At 41.4% G+C, this 22,607-nt stretch overlaps 1 long non-coding RNA gene across 1 annotated transcript; it reads left to right on the forward strand.

Moving 5' to 3' along the window:
* The first annotated feature begins 6,258 nt into the window (after positions 1–6,258).
* LOC122707911 lies at positions 6,259–22,175 on the forward strand. The gene is made up of 2 exons (XR_006344956.1): positions 6,259–6,408; positions 22,093–22,175. It is a non-coding gene; the product is annotated as an uncharacterized LOC122707911 (long non-coding RNA).
* Positions 22,176–22,607: the final 432 nt, after the last annotated feature.

The raw sequence follows: 22,607 nt of genomic DNA on the forward strand, positions 1-22,607 counted from the left end.
CATTCTCCTTCTGCCCTCAATCTTCTTCAGCATCAGGGTTTTGCTTTTGAAGATTTAATACCTTCTTAAATTATTAATATTTATATGCTATACAACTTTTTTGTGAATTTGTACATATTTTATATTTTCTGACACTAGTATATGAATTCTAGACTTAAACTAAAAAAATTGAGATAAAATATTCTGAAATAACCTAATCTATGAAACTAAAATTTTTGTACCAGGCTTTCAAGAAATAACAGATAGTTTAAAATTTTTAATTAGTTTCCTATGAAATTTTGGTTTAGAGAAAACAAATATATGTGCATTTATACCCTTCCATTATTTCATTTTAATATTGCATCTTTTCTCTAGTTCAAGAAGTAAGCTATACCACTTTTGGATAATTTATACTGGGTGGAAATATTTCTTATATCTTTATGTTTTCAGCCAATAAAAAAGTTGGAGTTTAATAGAGAAAATTTGAAGCTACATTGTCACAGAATGAGTCAAACTGTTAGGGGAAGCACACTGACTGAAACTGCCCACCCTGGCCAGCCACTATAGCAACCATTTGCATGAGTTGTTTTTGACAGGCGGTCCTGTTAAGGAACATGGAACTAATAAGCTACCACCAACCAGCAGAGTTCAGGAAAGATCAAAAACTGACACCACGTGTCCAACCACCTCCCAGAATCCTTCTCATTGAACAAGGTATGCACCACCAGGAAGGACTCTGAGTCAGAATGAGTGGTTAAAGACAATCCGGAAACTAATCCCATCACCATAAAAACACTGCAAGCCATGTGGCAAAGCTGTTCTCCTGGGTCCCCTGACCCTACTGCTCTCTGCCTGGGCATCCTATCCAATAAAATCTCTTGCTTTGTCAGCACATGTCATTTCCGAGTGTTCAACAAGTACCCACTTTCAGGACCTGGAAGGGATCCCCCTTCCTGCAACAAAACCAGATACTTTCTACTTGTAAACACCTTGACTCTTTTTAATTCCAGTAATCAGTAAAGTATGTAATTTCTCATAGTTTCTTATTATACACATAATTGACTTTAAAGTTTTAAAACTGTAAGTTTAAAATTCTGCAATTTAAGCATGTTATTTTTTTATAAACTAATATATCTAGTTATATTAAGTTGGTATTGTTAGCTAGTTAGAGTAGGAAAAAGGAGTCCAGAAGGGCAGTGTCTAAAAGACAAAGAAGGGAAAAGCCCGCGAAAATAGAACAAAGGAAGGTCCTAGGACCGGGTGGGGACCTCACTTAAAACAAACAGCCCTCTTGGCTAGCACATTTTACATAGGGCAGATACAAGGGGGAGGAGACAAATGTAAATGAGGAAGCCTAGAAGGATTGAGGCCTCTCTTCTCTTCATCTTTTGGGTCGGCCTGCCCTCAGTCCTCAAGGGTGTATTATCCTTTGTTTTTCCTAGTAAAACTGAGCTGTAACACTGATTTGTCCATCCCTTCAATTTTTGCTGCAGCGAGACAGAACCAAGGAAATTACACACTCACCCAATATACCTGGTGATGTTTCTCAGATTTAACCTGGCTAAAACAAGTTCAGCTAGGAACCTGCGAGGCAGAGGCCAAGCACAGCAGAAGCCTAACAAGGCAAAAGCTCCTGCAGAGGAAGCAGAATAAGAAGAAAATTCAGCAGAGGGGAAGTGACAAGAAACCCAGCGTGCTGGAAACCGGGACAGCAAAAGCAAACTAGCCAGAAATCTCACGAAGCTCAGTCTCAGATTCCAGAAGACCTCCAGCTAAGGTAGGAAGTCCTCTCTCCTATGGCTGGAAGGACATATGGCTAACAAAATCTTAACTCCTTTACTATCTCCCATTTCTTGTTTCCTCAAACCCCCTGCAAACAGGCAAGTGGCAGTGGGTACAACTGAGGGACTCTGGAGAGGCTACTCCTCAGTGTGTCCCAAAGGTTCCTCTATCGGCTGTGCACTAGTAGCTGTTACCCAAGTGGGAGGGGGTTCTTCTGTCCCTAATCTTCTTTGTGCCAAGGATCAGGCCAATGAAAACTGTGAGCACAGGTCATGTATTTAGCAGATTCTCCCGCAGGTTATAAAGGGGATTCCTCCACACATTTTCCCCACTGCATTTTCCTCTCATCTTTCAGCTCCTCTCTCCATCTATGCCACTGCTTACAAAGTATTGGGAAGGTCACCATCTTTCCATTTCTGAAAGCTGTGCTTGAACCCATATACCTAAGATTGGGACTCAAACGCACGTGGGACTCTGTGCTACTGGGACTTAAGATTGGCCAAAATCCATTGTGCCTGGTTTTAGGACCTAATGAAGTTCAGGATCTTGGTGTCTCATTGCAAAAAAAATTCAGTGAGAGACACAGGGATAGGTAAGATGTGGATTTGTTCAGATTTAGAGATAAGCAGGAAGATCCCCTGGAGAAGGAAATGGCAACCCACTCCAGTATTCTTGCCTGGAGAATCCATGGATGGAGGAGCCTGGTAGGCTACATACAGTCCATCGGTTCGCAAAGAGTCGGACACGACTAAGTGACTTCACTTCACTTCACTTCACTTCATACTCCACAGGGTGTTGGCCATTGCAGAAGGCAAGGGTGGTGGTCCTGGAATGTTGTGTGGTTAGTTTCTCTGAGCTGGGTGATTTCATGTGCTAATGAGTGGGGGGATCATACCAACAATTGGGGAACCATTCCCTCCTTGGTCTTTTGATAGTGTCTTGGAGCTGTCCTGGCACCTCAGGGTGTGTCATGTAGCTTGCAGATTGAGGATCAAGATTTAGTTGAAATTGACTTGTCATCTTGGACCCATTTTATTTTAATTGATTTATGTTATGCCCTTGGGCTATGTCATTCTCTCAAAAGTTGTGCCCTGCCCCCTTCCTTCCTGTTTCATGCTCTTCTCCTGGGCCCACATTGTTGCTTCTACAATCTTCTGGATGGAAAAACAAAATAGCTGGCTTTTGAGAGGGAAATATTGTATAATAACCAGTCTCTCTAGATATCCAGGCCTACATCTTCCACATTTCCTACAACACGTGCAACAACAGCATTTCTCAGTGGACACACTAGGGTGGGTGACGGGTACACAATTCCGGCTAGAAGTCCATCTATTGGCGGCATCCCTTCAAGGGCAACTGGCCTTCCAGGGACAATGTTTGCCACTTTGGCAATTAGCCCTGCAGGCTGTTTGGACCCAAACCCTTCCCACACTTCTCCTATAGTTACAAACATACCCCCAGATCAAATCACTCTACTTTTACAGAAAATGTGGTCTGTTGCCTCTTATCAATTTGTCCTTAAGCCACTTACTAACTCCTACAACCAGGACCTTTCCCCCTTGTAGGCAACATTGTTCCACCCTGCTTATTATTAAAATACTCTTAAAGCCCCTAACAAGACCAGATAACCCATTCCTTTGTCATTATTTCTGTTATTACCTAAAGTGGGTCTATGACAATGAGATTTTACCATTGGAAACACCCTAAACTGGCTCTTATGGAGGACTAGGGGAAGAAATCAATGACTTACATTCCCTCAGAGTAATAAGAGGATAAGGCTTATGGCTGCTTCCCCAGGTTCCCAGTCTCAGGGCACAGGCTTGGTTGCTTTACATCATGGTACCTATTCCCATCCATGGTGGACAACCAGCAATGAGTTAAGATTACAACTCCTTAATCCTACCCAGCACTAGTCACGCTGGAGACCTTGGGGATACCAACTCCAGCCCAGGGGTCCCAGGAGGTTGACCTGCTTAGGTCAGTCTGCTTAGGGGTCTAGTACCCAGGAGACTGTCATGCCTTAACCTGTTTGGGGATCTACCAGCCAGGGATCCCAGGAGGTTGATGTGCCTTGACCTGCCTAGGGATCTGGTTCCTGGGTGGTTGTCACTCATCAACCTGCTCAGGGATCTGTCAGTCTGTGGGTGCCAGGAGATCAACCTGCCTTGACCTGCCTAGGGATCTGGTCCTTGGAAGGTGTCATGCCTCAACTGCTCTGGAATCTGCCAGTCCAGGGGTTCCAGGAGGTCAACATGCCTCAACATGCCCAGGGATTTTATTTCCAGGAGGTTGTCATGCCTCAGCCTGCCTGTGGATCTGCACCCTGATCCAGGGATGCCTGGCTCTCAGGTTGCAACAGTACTGGGTAGGATAAGCTTCAAAAAGACTCACCCCCAAAGAAGTCCACCCACAGAAATATAAGGAAGCCTATTTGTTGTGGGACTATGTCCAGTCTCAGCAATAACTCAGGAGCCCACTGAGAACCTCAATTCCTTTCTGGAAACACTAAAAGAGGTCCTCCAAAAGTTTATCAATCTGGACTTACTCCTAGGAGAGACAGATGATTTTAAAGGACAAATTCCTGTCGCTGTGTGCATCAGACATCAGGATAAAGTTATAATAGCTGCAGCAGGACCCTGCTGCCTTTTCAGATGAAATGGTCCAGACAGCCACAAATACCTTTTATAACAGAGAACAGGAGAGGGAGGCCAAGGCCCAGGAAAGGGAGAAAAGGAAAGAGACAAGGAATGCTCAGATGCTGGCCACTCTCCAGGGAAGCCCTATGGCAAACCCCATGTCCTGGAAGGAAAAGGCATGAGGCAAATGCCTAATCTGTAGACAGGTGGGACAATGAGCCAAAGAGTATCCAAACCATGACAAGTCTCTAAAACACCTTGCTACAAATGCCATCAGTTGGGACACTGGGTGGCTCTCTGCCCTTGGGACCAAATAGCCTCAAGGTTAAGTGCCAAGCCTTCCCTCAGGATAGTTCAACAGGACTGAAGCAGCCTGTTCCAGTCAGCCAGCCTGTCACAGATAACCATCATGGGACTGGAGCCAAGGGTGCAATTGGATGTGGCAGGTAGGTCTGAGAATTTCTTGATTGACGTGGTTGCTACCTACTTTGTACTGACTTCCTACTCCAGAGCCTTTTCTCCCCAAACTAGTACCATTTTGAGTGCTACAAGTAAAACAATTATAAAAGATTTACCCAAGCACTTCTTTGTTGCTGGGATGGGCAAATATTTTCCCACCACTTTCTGGTGGTCCCTGAGTGTCCTGCTCCCTTATTGGAAGAGATCTTTCCCTGGCTTCGAAAACTTGCAGCTATTGCAGTCCTGACAGAAGATGCTTTAAAACTCTCTTGGGGGCAAACTGACTATTTTTACTAGCCACCACGTGAAACAACTACTGAATGGGTGAGGCCATTATGGATGTCTGATCAAAGAATCCTCAGATTATCAAGTAGTGTTGATAGAAAATCCAGGCCTGACTATATCCCCTTGTGAGGTTCTTAACCCTGATACCCTCCTGCCTACCCCCAAGGGCTCTCTCTCTTTTCACTCTTGCCTACAAACTTTGGACCACTGGACAAAACCGCAAGAGGCATTGTCAGAAGATCCTCTGGCCAATCTTCAGAAAATCAGTCCCTCTGGTTTTATACCATGGCCATTGGGCAATTCCAACAGCATATACACCTGTGGGGTGTCAACTAGGACCCCAAAATTCTAAAGCATCACCACTATATGCTCTAGAGATTCAAGTCCTAATTAAAATCTGGAAAGATCATCCCCAAAGACTCAACTCCAGCCCATATGGAAGGGCCCTACCCTGTAATATTTTCTACCCCCACAGCAGTTAAGGTATCAGCGCATGATTCCCTGATTCCTTGATTCATGAGTAAAGCCATGAAAGAAAACTGAAGAGGACACTCAATACACCTGTGAGCCCCTGGGAGAGCTCAGATACCTATTCAGGACTACAAATGAGTGTCATTCTAATGAACACCCACAAAATTAATTTCTGGGAACAAGATTTCTCAGAGTAGCTTTAAAAAGCCAACACAGCTTGGAAGGGTTTATCCTCCAAAATAGATAGGAGGTAGATCTCCTTATCCCTGAACAAGGAGAGACTTGAGACATTTTGAATGAGGTGTGTGGTTTCTGGGTAAATACCTCCAGCTAAGTTAAAGAAAGTCTCACAGTCCTCAGGAAAACATTCTAGATCCTATAGGACCTCAAAGAACAAGCTGGAGAGTTCTTGGGGGTGGCTACAGTCTCTCTTTGGGGAATCCTTCTCCTGGTGAGGGGGAATTTACAGTTGGCTAGTGCCCCTACTAATCCTTTTTATCACCATATTGATGCTGCTTATGATTGCTCCATACATTATCAATTGTCTAACCTGTTCTGTCTGTGTCCAGGTCAACAGGCTACAACATGCAGTGCCAGTTCAACAAGGATATATAAAACTATACTTGACCATGGAAAATATCACTCACCCTTAGATGGACACTGCTATTAGGACTCTGAGGCCTGAGACTAGCAAGAGGGGGAGGCACAATGCCCCTCACCATCCCAGTTCGGCAGGAAGTAGCCAGACAGACCTTGACGCCCCTATTCCCAAAGAATTGAGCCTCCTATCTCTTGAGTGGAGAAATGTCAGGTAGTTAGAAAAGGAAAAAGGAGTCCAGAATGGCAGTGGCTAAAAGACAGAAGGGGAAGTTCAGTTCAGTTCAGTTGCTCAGTCATGTCCAACTCTTTGTGACCCCATGAATTGCAGCACGCCAGGCCTCCCTGTCCTTCACAAACTCCCGGAGTTTGCTCAAACTCATGCCCATTGAGTCGGTGATGCCATCCAGCCATCTCATCCTCTGTCATCCCCTTCTCCTCCTGCCCCCAATCCCTCCCAACATCAGGGTCTTTTCCAACGAGTCAACTCTTCGCATGAGGTGACCAAAGTATTGGAGTTTCAGCTTCAGCGTCAGTCCTTCCAATGAACACCCAGGACTGATCTCCTTTAGGATGGACTGGTTGCATCTCCTTGCAGTCCAAGGGACTCTCAAGAGTCTTTTCCAACACCACAGTTCAAAAGCATCAATTTTTCGGCACTCAGCTTTCTTCACAGTCCAACTCTCACATCCATACATGACCACTGGAAAAACATAGCCTTGACCAGACGGACCTTTGTTGGCAAAGTAATGTCTCTACTTTTTAATATGCTATCTAGTTTGGTCATAACTTTCCTTCCAAGGAGTAAGTGTCTTTTAATTTCATGGCTGCAGTCACCATCTGCAGTGATTTTGCAGAAAGCCCGCAAAAGTAGAACAAAGGAAGTTTCAAGGACTGAGCGAAGACCTCAGGTAAAACAAACAGCCCTTCTCTCTAGCCCAGTTTACATAGGGCAGGCTCAGGGAGAGGAGACAAATGTATAAAAGGAAGAAGCCTAGAAGGATTGAGGCCTCTCTTCTCTTCGTCTTTTGGGTTGGCCCACCCTCAACCCTCGAGAGTGTACTATCTTTTGTTTTTCCTAATAAAACTAAGCTTTAACACCTATTCACCTGTCACTTCAAATTTTTGCTACAGCGAGACAGAGCCGAGGATATTTCACACTCCCCTTACAGTATTAAAATTGCTCCCTGAGTTGGGAAGATGCCCTGCAGTAGGAAACAGCAATCCATTCCAGTATTCTTGCCTGGATAATTCCAAAGACAGAGGAGATTGGTGAACTACAGTCCATTGGGTCACATATAGTCTATCCCACTGAGTGCATGCACATATACAATAATGTTAGTTGCTCAGTCATGTCTGACTCTTTGTGACCCCATGGACTGTAGACCCCCAGACTCCTCTGTCCATAGAATTCTCCAAGCAGGAATACTAGAGTAGATACTAGAGGAATACTAGGATAGCCATTCCCTTCTCCAAGCCATCTTCCTGACCCAGGGATTGAACCTGGGTGTCCTGGATTGCAAGCAGATTCTTTATCATCTGAGCCACCAGGAAATTTTGCACACACAAGAAGCTGGGCATAAAAAAGAATAATATCTGGTTACTCAACAAAAATAAAAGGATAGTAAAGACTTCATTTGAGAGCTGAGTAAAGTTGTATTTAGAAGTTCTACAAGCACAGGGGCACTTAATACAAGCTTATAATTGTGCTTCACTAAAACCAAAAATTGTATCCACATTTATATCTTGTCATCTATCACGTAGATTTATTCACTTGTGCTTGTTAGATTTATAAGCTATTATACTATCTTTGTTAAGATTAAACTTTTTTAGTTAGGTTAGAAGTTGTATTATGGATTAGAAATTAAATACATGTTAAAATCTAATATTGGAGAAAAACATGAAGATATCATTATTTATTATGTCCTTCTAGCTCTATTCATGATAGTGACTTGGAAGCATTGCTACCCTACTTACGGTGATATTTGTTCCTAATAACTAGATTTTTATTTCTAATACTACTTTCCTCTAGAATGAAGCTGGACTCCTCAGGAATTGGACTACTGTCTGGATTTAGGACTGTAGGAGTATAGTATGGGCAGTATTGGGAGTATAATATGGGCAGGAAATACCTGATTATTTCCAGAAAGCAAGGTTGTATAAAACTTGATGCTGAACCTCCCATTGGTAAGGTTCTGATAAATTTCACTTTTAATGTATGCTATTTAATAGACCAAAAATTAGTTGAACCTGCCAAAAGTAAAACAGAACAAGTCGTGTGTCCATAATAATACTCAAAAGTAAAAAGCATTCTACTTTCATGGTACTCTCTTCAGATTGATTTTATGAGAAATATGCATGTTCTGCATGCTAAGTCACTCCACTTGGGTCCAACTCTTTGTGACCCTATGGAATATAGCTTGCCAGACTCCGCTGTCCATGGGATTCTCCAGGCAAGAATACTGGAGTGGATTGCCATTCCTTTCTCTAGGGGAACTTCCCAACCCAGGGATCGAACCCACATCTCTTTCTCACCTATATTGGCAGGAGGATTCTTTACCACTATCGTCAGCTGGGAATATCAACATTTGTTAATATTTATTGTTATTTTTCCAGCTTGTAAGGAAAAAATTCATAAATCTTTAGCTTCAGAAAGAGACAATAGTATTTTAGACACCTCATGCTCCTGTTCACCAGTTAAAGACTTAGGCTATACTCTCCAAACTGTATAAATGTTAATGTTAGAAAGCATTAATGAGCCATGTTAAGAAATTCAACCCTGATTTCTGAAGTCCAACACTGAAAGAAAGAGGATTTAACACTACAGAAGAAATAACCATAATTCCTTGCTACTGAAAAGGAAAAGAAGTTTAGTACAAAGGTATATGTTGTCAATAAGCCATAACTACCCTTGAAATATTTGCCAAACTATTAAAGTACACATGTTTGCTTGAATAGCTAGATGAGGAATGGGAGAAGATAGCTGTGTAGGGTACAGGGTTGCAATGAAATAATAAGCCTCTATTTAGGTTACATAATTTTGGTTTGTTCTCCTCAGGATTTCAGATTACAGTTTATAATACTTGTGCAGGATGTAAAACCTCAAGTGAAAAAATTAACTTTAATACATAGGTGATTTATTTCTATGCATTTCTTGCAGAGTTTCCATATATGCAAATTCAACTACATAAGCTCTCAGTTCCATTAAAATAAAAATTGAGGATATACAATAAAATGAATAAGCATAAACAGAGAACATTTTGCCCATACTGGCAATCCTAATTACTGTAATTATGCCACAAAATAGCTATTATGATTAAAAATGAATGAATGACTATGGAGTTTTCAGAAAATATGTTTATCCACTCAAAGAAATCTATAGAAAACTAGAATTTATAAGTCCATTTAGCTAGGTTGCTAGCTCAAAGGCCACTATTAAAATTCAATTATTTACTATGCCACAGCAATAAAAAATTTTAAACTGCCATTAAAAAGATGTTTACAGAAAACTTTATACAGGTTACTTTAGATAAGCATCAGAAAAAAATATGCAAGAATGTTATGGAAGAAATTCTAAAACCTCCCAAAAGACATTAAAAATCTGTAAAAGAATAAAGAACTATAACATTTCAAAGAGATCAAAATAATATTCTAAACACATCACTTTTCAATCCTAAGGGAAATCAACCCTGAATATTCACTGGGAGAACTGATGCTGAAACGCTAATATTTTGGCCACCTGATGTGAAGAGTCAACTCTTTGGAAAAAACCTTCATGCTGGGAAAGACTGAGGGCAAGAGGAAAAGGGGCAACAGAGGATGAAGTGGTTGGATAGAGTCAATGGTCATGAGTTTGAGCAAACTCAGGGAAATAGTGAACGATAGGATAGCTGTAGCTCATGGGGTCACAAAGACTCGGATATGACTTACCAACTGAACAACATCACTTTTCACCAAATCAGTAAATTAATTCATTAACTTCCAAAGCAACTCCTAGTTGGTTCTGTGAATGTGTGAAAACACTTACTGACTCTGAAAATTTTCTGGTTAGAAAAACTGAAGGATAGATACATCGATGAAGAAGAAAAAATTATAAGAAATAGCCAGATAGCTAACAAGATTGTTCATAAAGGTGTAATTATTAAGATAATGCATTATTGGTGGGGTAATTAAAACAAAAAAAACTCAATTGAATTCAAGGAAAAACCACACAGAGCAACAAACATGTAGGAATTTCAGATGACACTGCAGAGAAGATTGATAGAATAAAAATACTAATGAAATAAAGCTAAAACACTTGCCTGTTAACTAAAAAAAAATGAACAACTATCTCTATCATACGAAAAAAAATGTATTTTGGTGCTTATAGAACTGGAGTTGGAAAGAAAATACTTAAAAACTTTTGAAAAAATGCAAAGGAATATTTTTAGAATACTAGGGTAGGTAAATATGACTTTGTTGTTGTTGTTTAGCAATTTAGTAGTGTAGCATTCTGTGACCCCATGGAGCACCTCAGGCTTCTCTGTCCTTCACCACTGCCTGGCGTTTGCTCAAACTCATATCCATTGAGTCGGAGATGCCATCCAACCATCTCATCCTCTGTCATCCACTTCTCCTCCTGCCCTCAATCTTTCCCAGAATCAGGGTCTTTTCTAATGAGTCAGTTCTTTGCATCAGTTGGCCAAAGTACTGGAGCTTCAGTTTCAGCATCAGTCCTTCCAATGAACACCCAGGACTGATCTCCTTTAGGATTGACTGGTTGGATCTCCTTGCAGTCCAAGGGACTCTCAAGAGTCTTCTCCAACACCACAGTTCAAAAGCATCAATTCTTTGGCGCTCAGCCTTCTTTATGTTCCAACTCTCATATTCATAAGTGACTACTGGAAAAACCATAGCTTTGACTAGATGGACCTTTGTCAGTAAAGTAATGTCTCTGCTTTTTAATATGCTATCTAGATTTGGCATAGCTTTTCTTCCAGGAGGCATGTGTCTCTTAATTCCACAGCTGTTGTCACCATCTGCAGTGATTTTGGAGCCCCCAAAATAAGGTCTGTCACTTTTCCCACTGTTTCCTCATCTATTTGCCATGAAGTGATGGGACCAGATGCCATGATCTTAGTTTTCTCAATGTTGAGTTTTAAGCCAACTTTTTCACTTTCTTGTTTCACCTTCATCAACAGGTTCTTTAGTTCCTCTTCGCTTTCTGCCATAAGGGTGGCATCATCTCCATATCTGAAGTTATTGATATTTCTCCCAGCAATCTTGATTCCAGCTTGTGCTTCAACCAGCCCAGCATTGTGCATGATGTACTCTGCATATAAGTTAAATAAGCAGGGTGACAATATACAGCCTTGACGTACTCCTTTCCCAATTTGGAACCAGTCCACTGTTCAATGTCTAGTTCTACCTGTTGCTTCTTTACCTGCATACTGTTTTCTCCGGAGGCAGGTAAAATGGTCTGGTATTCCCATCTCTTGAAGAATTTTACACAGTTTGTTGTGATCTACACAGTCAAAGGCTTTGGCATAGTCAATAAAGCAGAAGTAGGTATTTTTCTGGAAAGCTTTCCTTTTTCTGTGATTCAATGTGTGTTGACAATTTGATCTCTGGCTTCTTTGTCTTTTCTAAATCCAGCTTGTATATCTGGAAGTTCTCAGTTCATGTACTGTTGAAGCCTGACTTGGAGAATTTTGATCATTACTTTGCCAGCATGTGAGATGATAGCAATTGTGCAGTAGTTTGAACATCCTTTGTCTTTGCCTTTCTTTGGGATTGGAATGAAACTGACAGTTTCCAGCCCTATGGCCACTGCTGAGTTTTCCAAATTTGCTAGCATATTGAGTGCAGCACTTTCACAGCATCCTCTTTTAGGATTTGAAATAGCTCAGCTGAAATTCCAGCACCTTCACTAGCTTTTTTCATAGTGATGCTTCCTAAGGCCTACTTCACTTCAGACTCCAGGATGTCTGACTCTAGGTGAGTGATCACACTATTGTGGTTATCTGGATCATTAATATGTTTTTTGTATAGTTCTTCTGTGTATTCTTGCCACCTGTTCTTAATATCTTCTGTTTTGGTTAGGTCCATACAGTTACTGTCCTCTATTGTGCCCATCTTTGTATGAAATGTTTCCCTTGGTATCTCTAATTTTCTTGAAGAAATCTCTAGTCTTTTCCACTATTGTTTTCCTCTATTTCCTTGCACTGATCACTTAGGAAGGCTTTCTTATCTTTCCTTCCTATTCTTTGGAACTCTGCATTCTGATGGATATATCTTTCCTTTTCTCCTTTGCTTTTTCTTTTCTTTTCTCAGCTATCTGTAAGGCCTCCTCAGACAACCATTTTGCCTTTTTTTCATTTTGCTTCTTTTTCTTGGGTATGGTTTTGATCACTGCCTCCTGTGCAATGGTACAAATCTCCATCCATAGTTCTTCAGGCATTCTATCAGATCTAAATATGTCTCAAGGTAAAGAAACACACAATAAGAAGTTGATAAATTTAGATTCATTTGATTTTTAAAGTCCTTTGTTCAAAAACTTTGTGATAAAATAAGAAAAATGAAAGATTGCAAAAAAATGTACCAATACATTTATCAAAGGATTAGTTTTCAAAACATATAGCCCAGTAAAAAGTGAAGAAAATATGAACCAAAAAGAAAGAGAAAGATCTTTGTGTAAAAAATATACATGTTCAAACTTATAAGCAATTGCCAATTAGAAATTGTCAATTAAATCAACAATTAGATACCTAAAATAGACAAAAACTAAAATGCTTGATATGTAGAAGAGTTGGTCAGGAAATGGAGCAAATCAAAATCTCATACACTGCTGTTGATAGTTGAACTTTGAAGGTGCCAAAGAAAATGGTTTCTTTTCTTAAGTATCTTAAAGTACTAAAATTAAAGAACTTATTAATTGGGGAACTAAATATCAGCATAAGGTTAATAGAGACCATATTGAAACAAATCATTCATGTGTCAATCAAGAATGAATTAGCTAAGTAAAAAGAGTTAGCATGAATTCTTTCATATTGACTTACTCTGTGGCCATAATTAGACAAGTGAATATGTTCTAAGGGACTTGTAGGTAACTGTAAGACCAAAAAAAAAAAAAAAAAATTAGGAAAAAATGCGATGGAGAGTGGCAAAAAAAAATGAAATGAGATTTTCTTAAATTGGTACATTTAAGAATTAAGAATAAATTGGAGAGTTTTTGCAACTAGTAAAAAGGCAAATGATGAGGAATCTGTTAGAAATATAAATTTTATACATATTTATAAAGAAATTATAAAGTACCATTTAGAGTAATATTGTTTTTAATATTAAAAAATGGATCTGAATGTACTTTGACTTGAAAATAAAAAATATACTTGACACATCAACACAAAAGAATTCTAGCCCTCTGTGAAAATATGTTAAGGAACACATCATCTATCCATTCAGTTGGGTGGCTCAGATAAATGTTATACAGTGATGTGAATAAGTTACAGAGTAATGTAATTTATGTTATGTCATTGACATCATGTTTCATAACATGAAAACAGTAACATATATATTGCTTAAATATAAATGTAATGTGAGAAATACATAGAAATTTTAAAGCCCAAATTCAGAATAGTGTCTACTTCTGATGCAAATAAAGAGCTGAACTCATAGAGACGTACAGAGGCTTTAACTGTATTGGATGATGAGCACATCTATACTTGCTGCACATAGGATATATTTTTAAATTATACTAATAAAATCTTAAAATTAAACAATTTAGCAATTTAACAAAATTTAAGGGAGGAAAATAATGTTTACAGATGTGTTAAAAATATAAATTGAAGTTTATACTTATTCTACATGATTCCAATGTCTCATTTATTTATTCATTTATTCATGGCAGAGCATTTCTTTGGGATAGATGTTCCATAGGTCCCTTTTTGGAAAATATTAAACAAGTGATTTATTCCAGTAAAGTCTTAGTTCTAAAAGAAATTAGACCAGAATTAGTCTCATAAGTCTATAATGATAGAAACCATTTAGTATAGGGGCAAAAGGTCTTAGAAGTCATAACAGTTCCTGAGGGTATCACTGTAGAAAAAACATGGCACCAAATTTGCCATAAAACTGACCAGCAAAATATTATGCTGTAAGTTACTCTTGTATATGTTTCTAGGGGGACATTATAAGAGACGTATTGGAAGCAAGTAATGGCTAAAGTATGGGTTCTTGAATCATAGATCTTGAGTGTGAATCATGGGTCAACCACTTGTTTGCTTTATGATTTTGAGCTATTTAGTTATACTGTTAAACCTTATAATTCTTATCTATAAAATGGAGTTAATAAAACTTTATTAATGGGTCTCAGTGAAATAAGGCATAGAAACTTGAAGTACACCTGAATGTACATGGCAAGTTGCTTTATATATATATATAATATTATATATATTATATATAATATATATTATATATAATGTATATATAGACTTAATTTTTAAGTTATCTATTTCTCATCTTTCCTGTTTTTTAAGAAATATGTTATAAAAATTAATTTACTAAAAATATGGTAATTACAAAAAATAATGTCATATCCAACCAATGTGCCACTCAATAACCTGCACAAATTCATTCATATTCTGTAATACAGTAGTTTTTTTACTAGTTAAATGTCAAGCTTCTGGCTTACTAACTAGAGTAGCGAGGAATCAAGAGCAGGAGCCTAGGAAATACTGTCTGTGTTAAATACAATTGATAACATGTAACCAAGAACAATTGCCCTAATTGGAGACTCTAATCTTAGGGGCATAGATACCTAGCTAGGATTTCACTCAAGGAATTCCTGGAAGTTCTCACAGTGAGGATCCAAAAATGTCCCTTGCGGCTCCGACCATTAAAACACAGCTGGACCTTCTCCACAATGACCTACTCTTCAGAGAAAGCGTAAATCTGATTGCACTTTGTCTGAGTGCAATTCTAAAACCTATTCCACCTGGGGAAAGAAAACTACTCCCTAGTCCATTCTCCTCAATTTTTGGTAACACAAGGGAGAAAGTTCTGCCAATATGGAATTGGACTTCAAGGTAATAGATTTTGAATTACAGCCAGCGGGCAGGGATAAAACAAATAGCTATGCATCTGGAAAAGGGGTAAAAACACAGTCCCAGGAAACAGATCCTGGGATCTGTTAGCAATCTGTTAAGGTTAACAAACTGCACTTTCAGGAGATCAGACAACTCCAAGAAAGATAAATACCAAATAAACTGCAGAACCAAAAGCAAAGAGAGGTTCCCAAAAGTAGCTGGGAAAGGGGATGCCCCATACCTACAACTAACGAAGGATAAGAATTACAGCTGACTTCTCATTAAAAAAAAAAAAAAAAAAAAAGTGGAGTGAAATATTTAAAATATTAATGGAGAAAAAACAACACTAAACAATAATATTATATCTAGTTGTTAGGTAGTTAGAATAGGAAGAAGGAGTCCAAAATGGCGGTGGCTGAATGACAAAGAAAGGAAAAAAGCCCAAGAAAATGGAACAAAAGGAAATCCGTGGACTGGTGTGAGAATGTCAAGTGAAACAAACAGTCCCCCTCCTTGGCTAGCCCAATTTGCATAGGGCAGCAGGCTCCGTGGTGGCGGGGGGGGGGGGGGGGGGGGGGGGGGGGGAGGGCGGGGAGGATACAAACATATAAAAGGAGGAAGTCAAGAAAGACAGATTGAGGCCTCTCCTTTGGGGTTGGCCTGCCCTCATGCCTCGAGGGTGTACTTTACTGAGCCGTAACCAAGCTGTAACACTTTAGTCTGCCATTTCAAATCTTTGCTGCCATGAGACACAACCAAGAAAATTACACACTCCCTGGATGTATCTGGTGCCACTTCTCAGGTTTAACCTGGCTGAAACAACCTCAGCTTGGCCAAGCACAGCAGAAGCCCAACTAGGCAAAACTCATGCAATGGAAGCTCAATGTGAAGAAAACCCAGCACAGTGGAAATGACAAGAAGCCTAGCATGCTGGAAACTGCGACAGCAAAAACAAACTTGGCAGAAAGCTCATGAGGCTCAGACGGATTCCAGAAGGCCTCTGGTTAAGGTAGGAGGTCCTCGCCCCTATGGCTGGAAGGACATATGGCTAACAAAGTCTTAATTCCTTTACGATCTCTCATTTCTTATTCCCTCAAACCCCCTGTGAAGAGGCGAGTGGCAGTGGGTGCACCTGAGGGACTCTGGCAGGGGCTACTCCCCAGTGGGTCTTGAAGGCTCTACTGTCTGCTGCACCTTAGTAACCGTTGTCGGGTGGGTGAGAGTTCTTCTGTACTTAACCTCCTTTATGCCAAGGATCAGGTCAATGAAAACTTTGGGCACAGGTCAGGTATTTAGCAGATTTTTCAGCAAGTTATGAAAGGGATTCCTCAGCATTTTTTCCACTGCTTTTTCCTCCCGTCCTTCAATTCCTCTCTATCTATGGCACCATATACAAAGTATTGAGCAGGTCATCATCTTTCCATTTCTGAAAGTTGTGTTTGAAACCGTTTACCTAAGATTGGGACCCAAACCCATGTGGCAGAGAATGGCAGGGACTCTGTGGTATGCTTGGTCACTCAGTCATGAGGCCAACCAAAAACCATGGTGCTTGGTTTCAGGACCTAATGAAGCTCAGGTTCAAGATATCTCATTGCAAAAAAAAAATTCAGTGAGAGACACAGGGATAGGTAAGAAGTGAATTTGTTTGGATTTAGAAAGAAGCACACTCCACAGGGTATGGGCCAAGGCAGAGGGCTATTGTGGTGGCCATGGACTGTGGTATGGTTAGTTTTCCCGAGCTGGGTGATTTCATATGCTAATGAATGGGAGGGCATTCCAACAATTGGGGAGCAACCCCCTCCTTGGTCTTTTGATAGTGCCTTGGAACTGTCCTGGCATCTCTGGGTGAGTCATTTAGCTTGCAGATTGAGAATCAAGGTTTAGTTGAAATTGACCTGTCTGTCAGTTCTGAATATTCATTGGAAGGACTGATACTGAAGCTGAAACTCCAATACTTTGGCCACCTGATGTGAAGAACTGCCTCATTGGAAAAGGTCCTGATGCTGGGAAAGACTGAAGATGGGAGGAGAAGGGGATGACAGAGGATGAGATGATTGATTGGCATCACCAACTCAATGCACATGAGTCTGAGTAAACTCTGGGAGTTGGTGATGGACAAGGAGGCCTGGCGTGCTGCAGACCATGGGGTTGCAAAGATTCAGACACGACTGAGCGACTGAACTGAACTGAACTGACTTGTCTGTCAGCCTGGACCCATTTGATTTTAATCAGTTTATGTTTTACCCTTGGGCCATTCTCTCAAAAGTTGTGCCCTGCCCCCTTCCTTCCTGTTTCATGCTCTTTTCTTGAGCCTGTTCCAGGCCCACAATCTAGATTGTTGCCTCTACAATCTTCTGGAGGGACAACCAGAAAATAGCTGGCCTTTGGGAGGGAAATACTGTATAATATCCAATCCCTCTAGATATTCAGGCCTTCATCTTCCATGTTTCCTACAACATGCACAACAACAGCATTTCTCAGTGGACACACTAGGGTGGGTGACGGGTACACAATTCCGGCTAGAAGTCCATCTATTGGCGGCATCCCTTCAAGGGCAATTGGCCTTCCAGGGACAATATTTGCCACTTTGGGAATTAGCCCTGCAGGCTGTTTGGGCCCAAACCCTTACCACCCTTCTCCTGAAGCTACAAACATAAACCCTAGATCAAATCTCCACTCCACTTTTATGGAACATCTGGTCTGTTGCCCCTTATCATTTCATCCCTATGCCACTAACTACTACAACCAGGATCCTGTACTCACTGTTGGCAACATTGCTCCACCCAGCTTATTACTAAAATACTCTTAATGTCCCTAACAAGACCAGGTAACCCACTCCTTTGTCATTATTTCTGTTATTGCCTAAAGTGTGTCTATGACAATGAAATGTTTACCATTGGAGACACCCTAAACTGCTCTTATGGAGGACTAGGGGAGGAAATCAGTGACTTACATTCCCTCAGAGCAATAAGAGGATAAGGCTTATGGCTATTTCCCCAGGTTCCCAGTCTCAGGGCGCAGGCTTGGATTGCTTTACATCATGGTATCTATTCCCATCTGCATTGGACAAACTGGCAATGAGTTAAGATTACAACCCCTTCATCCTACCTAGCACCAGTCACAATGGAGACCTTGGGGATGCCCCGGGGACCCAATTCTTGGGAAGCCGACTTGCCTCGACCTGCCCAGGGATTCCATCTCCAGGAGGTTGTCATGCCTCAACCTGCCTGGGGATCTGCACCCTGACCCAGGGATGCCTGGCTCTCAGGTTGCAACAGTACTGGCTAGGATAAGCTTCAGAAAGACTCATCCCTGAGGAAGTCCACCCATGGAAATAGAAGAAAGCCTATTAGTTGTGGGGCTGTGCCCAATCTCAGCAATAAATCAGGAGCCCAACAAGAACCCCCATTGCCTTTCTAGAAATTCTTAAAGAGGCACTCCCCAAATTTACCAATCTGGACTTAAGACTCTCATGAGGGACAGGTGATTTTAAAGGATAAATTCCTATCCCAGTGTGCATCAGACATCAGGATAAAGTTACAACAGCTACAGCAGCAAGACCCTGCTGCCTCTTTAGATGAGATGGTCCAGACAGCCACCAATACCTTTTATAACAGAGTACAGGAGAGGGAGTCCAAGGCCAAGGAAAGGGAGAAAATGAAAGAGACAAGGCACACCCAGATGCTGGGCACCCTCCAGGGAAACCCTGTGGCAAACCCTGAGTCCTTGAAGGACAAGGCATGAGGCAAGTGCCTAATCTGTGGACAGGCAGAACATTGGGCCAAAGAGTATCCAAACCATGACAGGTCTGTGAAAACAGCTTTCTACAAATGCCATAATTTAAGACATTGGGCAGCACTCTGCCCTGGGGACGCAAAATCCTCAAGATCAAGTGCCAGGCCTTCCCTCACGATGGTTCAACAGGACTGAAGTGGCCCACTCCAGCCAGCCAGCCTGTAACAGATAACCATCACAGGGCTAGAGCAAAGGCTGCAATTGGATGTGGCAGGTAGGTCTGAGAATTTCTTGATTGACATGGTGGCTACCTACTCTGTCCTGACCCTCTACACTGGAGCCTTCTCCCAAAACTGTACCCTTTTTGGTGCTACAGGAAAAGCAATTACAAAAAGATTTCACCAAGCACCCAAGCTGGGGTGGACAAATATTTTCCCACAAGCTTCTGGTGGTCCCTGAGTGTCCTACACCCTTACTGGGAAGAGATCTTTCCCTGCCTTCAAAATCTTGCGGCTATTGCAATCCTGATAGAAGATGCTTTAAAAGTCTCTCTTGGGGGCAACCTATTTTTACCAGACCCCAAGTGAAACAACTCCTGAATGAGAAAGGTCATTTATGGATGTCTGATCAAAGGATCCTCAGATATCAGGTAGTGCTGATGGAAAATCCAGGCCTGACTATATCCCCTTGTGAGGTTCTTAACCCTGTCACCCTCCTGCCTATCCCCGAGGGCTCTCTCCCCTTTCACTCTTGCATAGAAACCTTAGACCACTGGACAAAGCCCTGAGAGGGATTGTCAGAAGATCCTCTGACCAATCCTGAGTAAATCTGGTATACTGAGGGAAGCAGCTTTGTCTGGAATGGAAAAGGAAGAGGTGGGTGTACAGTAGTCTCCAATTTTGAGACCATAGAAGCTAAACATTTGCCACCAGGTACTCAGCCCAATTGGCTGAGCTCATAACCTTAACTTGAGCTTTAGAGCTGAGAGAGGGAAAGCATGCCTTTCTGGTGCTACATAGACATGCTGCTATTTGGAAAGAAAGAGGTCACTTGACCACGCAAGGGTCCCCAATCAAATATGCTGATCAAATCTTTAGGGAGGCAGTCCATCTGCCTGCTGAGGTTTCAGTCTCCCCACTGTAAAGGACACCAAACTGGGAGCACAAAGTGGCATGAGGGAACCATGCAGCTGATCAGGCAGCTAAGAAAGCAGCATTGCAGAACAAGGACCTAATCGGGGTTGCCACCTTAGTTCCACAGAATAATTTGCCAGAAACTCCTTCATATACTGAAGTTGAGACTCTTAAAGCTAAGAGTGAGGGCTTTTCAAGAAGATCATATGGGGTGGTTCCAAAGAAAGGACTCTTTTTTCTGACTGGGAACCTCCAATGGAAGTTGGTTAAGTCTTTACATGCCACCACTCATTTAGGGGAGAAGGGCCTCCAAAGATTACTAGATAGGTCCTTCAGAGGAACAGGCCTCCAAACGACTATAAGGGAAATGGTCTCCTCTTGTCCCACTTACCAATTAAACAACCCCCAAGGAGCTTGAAGAACCCAACTGGCCCAGCCCATTCAACGATGTGGGACCTACCCAGGAGACTAGCAGAGGGACTTCACCCAGATGGCAGTTTCTCAAGGGTATAAATACCTATTAGTCATGATTAGATACATTCACAGGATGGATTGAAGGCTTTCCCAACTGGACTGAGAAGGTGGTAAAAAAAAAAAAAAGTTCCATGAAATCATTCTGAGATTTGGTCTGTCAAATCTGTCTGTCATTACAAAGTGACAACAGGGCATCATTTACTTCTAAGATCTTTAAAGGATTTGGCATTTCTTATTACCTCCATTGTGCCTGGGGGCCTCAGTCTTCAGGAAAAGTAGTAAGAGCCAACCAATTCTTAAAGTCAGTGATAAAAAAGATAACCCAGGAGACATCACTGGGATGGAAAGAGGCTTTACCAATAGCTCTCCTCCATAACCATATTGGCCCTAAGGAACAGGTTGATCTTAGTCCTTATGAGGTGCTATATGGGAGACCTTTTGTTTATGTCAATGACCTCTTCCTTGATCTAGAGGCTCAGACCCTCCTATCTTATACTATGGCCATTGGCAATTCCACCAAGATAAACGCTTGTGGGGTATCAACCAGGACCCTGAAGAGTCTAAAGAGCCAACACTCTATGCTCTATGGACTCTAGCCCTAATTAAAGTCTGGAAAGATGGGTCCCCAAAGACTCAACTCCAGCCCACATGGAAGGGCCCCTACTCAGTAATACTTTCTACCCACACAACAGGCAAGGTAACAAGACATGATTCCTGGATTTCTTGATTCATCAGTCAAGTCATGGAAGAAAACTGAAGAGGACACTCAGGACACCTGTGAGCCCATGGAAGAACTCAGATACCTATTCAGGACTACAAATAAGTGCCATACTAATGAACACTCCCAAAATTAATTTCTGGGAATAAGATTTCTCAGGATAGCTCTAAAGAGCCAACACAGCTTGGCAGGGTTTGTCCTCCAAAATAGACAGGAGGTAGATCTCCTTATCCCTGAACAAGGAAGAACTTGAGCCATCTTGAATGAGATGTGTGGTTTCCGGGTAAATACCTCCCTCTAAGTTAAAGAAAGTCTCACAGTCCTCAAGAAAAACATTCAGATCCTACAGGACCTCAAAGAACAAACTGGATATTTCTTAGCGTGGCAGTCTCTCTTTGGGGAACCCTTCTCCTGGAGAGGGGGGATTAGAGTTGGCTACTGCCCCTGCTAATACCTGTTATCACCATATTGATGCTGCTTATGATTGCTCCATATATTATCAGTTGTCTAACCTGTTCTGTCTGTGTCCAGGTCAACAGGCTACAACATGCAGTGCCAGTTCAACAACAAGGATATATAAAACTACAGCTGACCATCGAAAATATCACTGACTCTTAGATGGACACCGCTATTAGGAATCTGAGGTTTGAGACTAGCAAGCGGGGGGACCCAATGCCCCTCGCCATCCTAGTTCAGCAGGAAGTAGCCAGAGAGACCTTCATGTCCCTATTCCCAAAGAATTGGGCCTCCCATCTCTTGAGGGGGGGAATGTCAGGTAGTTAGACTAGGAAAAAGGAATCCAAAATGGTGGTGGTTAAAATACAAAGAAAGGGGAAAAGGCCACTAAAATGGAACAAAAGGAGATCTGCAGACGAGAGTGAGAACTTCTGGTAAAACAAACACTCCCCCTTCTTGGCTAGCCTTATTTACATAGGGCAGGCTTGGGGTTGGGCAGGGAGACAAATGTATAAAAGGAGGAAGGCAAGACAGATTGAGGCTTCTCCTTTGGGGTCGGCCCACCCTCACACCTCAAGGGAGTACTTTTCTTCACTTGCTGAATAAAACTGAACTGTAACCAAGCTGTAACCCTTTTGTCTGCTGTTTCAAATCTTTGTTGCAGTGAGACAGAATCAAGGAAATTACACACTTCCCCGACATAGAGAAATTACACTTTTAAAGTAAATGAGAAGTCTTCTTCAAACAAACACACACAAAAAAACATAAAGCAATTCATAACCAGCAGATGTGACTTATAAGAAATATTAAAGGAAATTAT

This window comes from Cervus elaphus, chromosome 14, assembly GCF_910594005.1.
Source record: "Cervus elaphus chromosome 14, mCerEla1.1, whole genome shotgun sequence".
NCBI classification, from domain to species: domain Eukaryota; kingdom Metazoa; phylum Chordata; class Mammalia; order Artiodactyla; family Cervidae; genus Cervus; species Cervus elaphus.